We start from the raw sequence: 6,770 nt of genomic DNA on the forward strand, positions 1-6,770 counted from the left end.
AGTGGTTGAATGCCACCACATTTCCGGACAATGACTCGGTTTTCATGTTCTTGGCAGCATTCTCCCAAGGCCCCAACCACATTCTCAAGTACTTCTTCAGGCTGATCTGTTGAAAGTCCCACCAAGATTTCAATGACTTTGTATTCCGGAAACCTAAGTTCATCATAAGAAAGAGAGAGAATTGTTTTTTGTATAAGGTTGGCTAAAAATTACTAGCTGTTGAGGAGGGAAGCAAATTAGTCCATTTTCACACTGCTGATAAAGACATACCCGAAACTGTGTAATTACAAAAGAAAGAGTTTTAATTCCCTCACAGTTCCACATGGCTGGGAGGCCTCACAATCATGGCCGAAGGCAAGGAGGAGCAAGTCACATCTTACATGGTGGCAGGGTAGAGAGTAGAGAGCTTGTGCAGGGAAACTCTACTTTTTAAAACCATCAAATCTCATGAGACTTACTCACTATCACACGAACAGCATGGGAAAGACCTGTCCCCATGATTCAATTAACTCCCACCGGGTCCCTCCCACAACACGTGGGGATTCAGGATGAGATTTGGGTGGGGACACAGCCAAACCACATGAGGGGGCTTCGGCTAACCACATCTCTTACACACAAATCCTAACACCTCCGTAACTCCTTTTGAATTTGGTTATCGGAACCTTAGTCCCCAGTGTTTCGGACACTAAGGAATACAAGTTGCATATGTGATTACTTTAAGGGAAGAATACTGGTTGGACTTATAAAACCATTTTCTAATGTATTTATGTTTTGGAAACATGCTTTGCTATTCATTAGAATCTTATAAACACTTGCCAGAAATGCCTCCGTGTATTTCTTTTGATCTTTGGATCCTCTCTATTTTTTGTCTTCCCAGATCTGCTTGGCCACCAACTTCCTCTCATGTTCTTTGAACGCATTTCCTCCTCTCTGCTCTCAGTTGGGCTCTGTCATCTTTTACCTGGACTATTGAAATGGGTCCTATTTGGCATCACCTCTAGTCTCCTTCTCCCCTTTCAGTTTGTCCCTGAAAAACATTGAAATTTACTTTCCTAAACTACATATCTGATAATGTTGTTTTCTTGGCCCAAAAAACCTTGAGTGACTTATCAATGCTAAAAACCAAACCAACGGTGGTTTGCTGGTTATTCAAAGCATTTTGTCTTGTGACCCCACTTAACTTCTCTGCTTTCATCTTTTACTTACAAATATCAATTGTCTGGAATTACATTCTTATTTGCCTTGTTTAGTTTATATTTTAGAGACAGGGTCTCAGGCTGTCACCCAGGCTTAAATGCAGTGATGTGGTCATAGCTTACTGCAGCTTCAAACTCATGGGCTCAAGCAATCCTCTCATCTTAGCTTCCTGAGTAGCTGAGACTACATCATCACACCCTCTAATTCTTTACATTTTTTTATGGAGATGGGGGTCTTGCTATGTTGCCCAAGCTGATCTTGAACTCCTGGTCTCAAGCAATCCTTCTGCCTCAGCCTCCCAAAGTACTGAGATTACAGGTGTGAGCCACCACATCCAGCTCCTTATTTATTCCTTTACAGTAAGCACATATTTATTGAGCATCTTTTGTGCTAGCCATGGATTTATAATGGTAACCAAACAAAGCTCCTGCTGTCATGGGGCTTCTATTATATGTGAACATTGACTATACATTCAATAAGTAAGCAAATAAAATGATTTCCATTGTGTTAAAAGCTATGAAGACAAGAAAACAGTGTGATTGAAAGAGCGTGACTGGGTGGGAGGTGGTTACTTTAGCTCAAGCAGTCAGGAAAGTAGACTCAGGGAGGATGATATTTAAACCAAGACCTAAAAAACTGAGAAGGCAGCTTGCGTGAACATCTCAGACAGGAATAGCCAACATGGAGGACCTGAGATGGAATTGGGCTTCACCTGAGAAACCGCCTTCAAATTTTCAAATATTTTCCATATAGAATTTATCATTGTCTCCCTTGTTAGTAATACTATTTTTGTATCACTTGATAGACTGTGTGACAAATCATCTTTTAATCTTTTAGTGACTATTAATTTTTTAATAAATATACAGATGATCCCAACTTATGACAGTTCAACTTACAAATTTTTTACTTGATGATGGTGCAAAAATGATATGCAGTCAGTAAGAACTATACTTCAAGTACCTCTACAACCATTCTTTTTTTCAATTTCAGTACAGTATTCAATAACTTACATGAATTTCCACACTTTATTATAAGATAGGGTTTGTGTTAGATGATTTTGCCCAACGGTAGGCTAATGACATGGTGGCTTGCATCTGTAATCCCAGTACTTTGGGTTGACAGTTTCCAAAGACCCCTTTGGGAGGCAGAGGCAGAAGGGTTGCTTGAGGCCAGGAGTTCAAAAGTAGCCTTGGCAACTTAGCAAGACCCATGTCTCTATAAAAAATTTAAAGAATTAGAGGGTGTGAGGGTGTGCGCCTGTAGTCCCACCTATGCAGGAAGCTAAGTCTGGAGGATTGCTTGAGCCCATGAGTTTGAGGCTGCAGTAATGTTCTGAGCATATTTAAGGTGGGCTAGTCTAAGCTCTGATGTGCAGTAGGTTAGGTATATTAAATGCACTTCTGATTTATGATATTTTCAACTTATGATGGATTTATTGGAATATAACTCAATTGTGAGATGAGGAGTGTCTGCATTGAATTGTATTTATTGTAGATTAGAACTTACTCTTGCAAAGCCTCTGAAAGAACACATTCCTCCATATATCACAGCCTTGAGCCCGACACATCACATCCCCCCATATGCCTCCACTTCCTGGGCCCGACACAAACACATTCCTCCATATATCTCAAAGAAAAACAACACCTGGAGAATCTCCGATAAGGTTACAACCGTTTGTAAAAGCGCAGGAACCAATAAGAAAGCTGCTAAAAGTATAACTTAATACGTTAACCAATTGTAATGCTGTAACCAAGAAGAATTCCCTTGTAACCTTACATATCCTGTTTTCATCAGGCTATAAAAAGCGAGCACACGCATTGTTGGGGCCCTCTTGAATGTTGTAGAACGGAGGGACCAAGTTCGAACTTGCATTAAAGATCCTTGCCGCTTGGCTTTGACTCTGGACTCTGGTGGTCTTCTTCAGGGAATAAACGGTCTGGGCATAACAGTAACTCACGGTCCATAGACATTTTAAATCTCAACATTTCCCTGAAGATTCACTTAGGTGACTGGAAGTTCCCTCTTCTGAATGTTCACCCTTTCGTCTAGGTGAGACAAAACCTGTCATTTTCAATAGAGGTTGAACAGGTATGAAAACCCTATGCTTAATAAATAACGTGTATTTTGCACAATACAGACTTAGTAGTTTCAGATAGAGCTGTAGAGGTTACTAGGTCAAAGCCCATAGGCATTGTAAAACTCTGCATTCCCCTGGCAGATTCCTTTTGGTGGCCAAATGTTTTTTCCTCTGAATATTGTTGTATTTGTCAATCTTTTTGTCCTGGTGACACTGAATTTGCAATATCCTTACGAGGGTCAATGGTTTTGGAAATCCAGTGGTTCATAAATGACGTATATTCTGAACCACATGACTTAGTAGTCTGAGATGGAGCTGTAGCAGTTAGCTCAAGGACAATAGACACTTTAAATCTTCTCATTCCTCTGGTGGGTTCCCTTAGTTGGCTAAAAGTTCTCTCCATTGAATGTTGACACATACGTGCATGCTTTTGTCTTGTTGAGCCACAATCTTTCATTTCCAATAGAGGCTGAACTGGTTTGGAAACTCAATTCTATTTAAAACGTAAATTCTATACGATACAGACTTAGTAGTCCCAGATAGAGCTGCTGAGGTTACCAGGTCATAGACATTTTAAATCTCCGCATTCCCCTGGCAGATTCCTTTATGTGGCTAAAAGTTTTCTCCTCTGAATGTGGTTACATTCATCAAGCATATTGTCTAGGTGACACTTAATTTGGCATTTTCTTTTTCTTTTTTTTTTTTTTTTGAGACGGAGTCTCGCTCTGTTGCCCGGACTGGAGTGCAGTGGCCGGATCTCAGCTCACTGCAAGCTCCGCCTCCCGGGTTTACGCCATTCTCCTGCCTCAGCCTCCCGAGTAGCTGGGACTACAGGCGCCCGCCACCTCACCCGGCTAGTTTTTGTATTTTTAGTAGAGACGGGGTTTCACCGTGTTAGCCAGGATGGTCTCGATCTCCTGACCTCGTGATCCGCCCATCTCGGCCTCCCAAAGTGCTGGGATTACAGGCTTGAGCCACCGCGCCTGGCCTGGCATTTTCTTTAGTAGCTGATTGGCATTGGAAACCCAGTGCTTTATAAATAATGTATGTTTTTGGTTCACACAGACTTAGCAGTCCCAGATGGAGCTGTAGAAGTTACTAGCTCAGGGCCCATAGACATTTTAAATCTTTGCATTCCTCTGGCTAATTCACTTAGGTGGATAAAAGCTTCCTCTAACTCAGTGTTGACACATTTGTGCACCATTTCGTTTGGGCAAGTCAGAATCTTTCATTTCCAACAGGGGCTGAACGGGTTTGGACATCCAATTCTTATTAAAATACATAAATTCTATGCAATACAGCCTTAGTAGTCCCAGATAGAGCTGTAGAAGTTTTGTAGCTCAGGGCCCATAGACATTTTAAATCTCCACATTTCCCTCTAAGATTCACTTAGGTGGCTGCAAGTTCCCTCTTCTGAATGTTGGTTCATGTGTCCACCCTTTCATCTAGGGGAGACAGAATTTCTCATTTCCAATAGAGGCTGAACAGGTTTGGAAACTCAGTGTTTAATAACGTAAATTCTGTACAACACAGATGTAGTAGTCCCAAATAAATCTGTAGAAATTACTAAGTCAAGCCTATAGACATTTTAAATCTCCGCATTCCTCTGGCAGATTCCTTTACATGGATAAAAGTTTTCTCATCTAAAGTTGTTACATTGGAAAACCTTTAGATGTAGGTGACACTGAATTTGCAAATTTCATTGGATGCTGAATTGGTTTTGAAACCCAGTGCCTAATTAATGACATATATTCTGCACCACACAGACTTAGTAGTCCCAGAGGGAGCTGTAGAAGTTACTAGCTCAGAGCCTAAACCTTTCAAATCGTCACATTCCTCTGATGGATTCACTTACTTGGCTCTAGGTTCCCTCTACTGAATTTTGATACGTTCGTGTACTGTTTTGTCTAGGCGAGCAAGAATCTTTCCAATAGAGGCTGAACAGGTTTGGAAACCCAGTTCTTATTAAAAAATGTAAATTCTGTACAATACAGACTTAGTAGTCCCTGACGGAGATGTAGAAGTTTCATAGTTCTGGGTCCATAGATGTTATAAATCACCTCAATCCCCTGCAACATTCACTTAGGTGGCTGGAAGTTTCATCTTCTTAATGTTGGTACAAGTGTCCACCCTTTTGTCTAGATAAGGCAGGACCTGTCATTTCCAGTAGAGGCTAAATGGGTATGAAAACCCTATGCTTAATAAATAACGTGTATTTTGTACAACACAGACAGTAGTTTCAGATAGAGCTGTAGAGGTTACTAGATCAAAGCCCAGAGACATTGTCAAACTCTGCATTGCCCTGGCAGATTCCTTTACGTGGCTAAACGTTTTCTCCTCTGAATGTTGTTACATTCGACAATTTTTGTCTTGGTGACACTGAATCTACAATATTCCTATGAGGGCAAAAGTCTTTGGAAATCCAGTGGTTAATAAATAACGTGTATTTTGAACCACACAGACTTAGTAGTCCCAGATGGAGCTTTAGAAGTTACTAGCTTAGGGACCATAGATGTTTTAAATCTTCGTATTCCTCTGGCGGATTCATTTAGGTGGCTAAAAGTTCTCTCTACTGAATGTTGATACATGATTGCACCCTTTCATCTAGGCGAGCCAGCATCTTTCATTTCCAATAGAGGCTGAACTGGTTTGGAAACCCAATTCTAATAAAGAAATGTAAATTCTGTACAATACATACTTAGTAGTCCCAGGTAGAACTCTAGAGGTTACCAGGTCATAGACATTTTAAATCTCCACATTCCCCTGGCAGGTTCTTTTATGTGGCTAAATGTTTTCTTCTCTGAATGTAATTACATTCATCAATCTTTTTGTCTAGGTGACACTGAATTTTGCCTTTTCTTTAGCAGCTGATTGCCATTGAAACCCAGTGCTTGATAAATAATGTTTATTCTGGACCACACAGACATAGCCGTCCTAGAAGGAGCTGTAGAAGTTACTAGCACAGGGCCCATAGACATTTTAAATCTTCACATTCCTCTAGCGGATTCACTTACGTGGCTGTAGGTTCCCCCTACTGAATGTTGATACATTCGTGCAACCTTTCGTCTAAATGAGCCAGATTCATTCATTTCCAATAGAGGCTGAATGGGTTTGCAAACTCAATTCTTATTAAAAAACGTAAAATCTGCACAATACAGACTTAGTAGTTCCAGATGGAGCTTTAGAAATTTCATAGCTCAGGGTCCATAGACATTTTAAAACGCCACATTCCCCTGGAAGATTCACTTAGGTGACTGGAAGTTCCCTCTTCTGAATGTTGCTATATGTGTCCACTCTTTCGTCTAGTTGAGACAGAATCTGTCATTTCCAATAGAGGCTGACTGCGGATGGACACCCAATGCTTAATAAATAATGCATATTTTGTACAATACAGACTTAGTAGTCGCAGATAGTGCTGTAGAGAATGCTAGCTGAATGCCCACAGACATTTTAAATCTCCACATTCCCCTGGCAGATTCTTTTAGATGGTTAAATG

The sequence above is a fragment of the Trachypithecus francoisi genome, unplaced genomic scaffold, assembly GCF_009764315.1.
Source record: "Trachypithecus francoisi isolate TF-2019V2 unplaced genomic scaffold, Tfra_2.0 Lachesis_group9, whole genome shotgun sequence".
Taxonomy (NCBI): Eukaryota; Metazoa; Chordata; class Mammalia; order Primates; family Cercopithecidae; genus Trachypithecus; species Trachypithecus francoisi.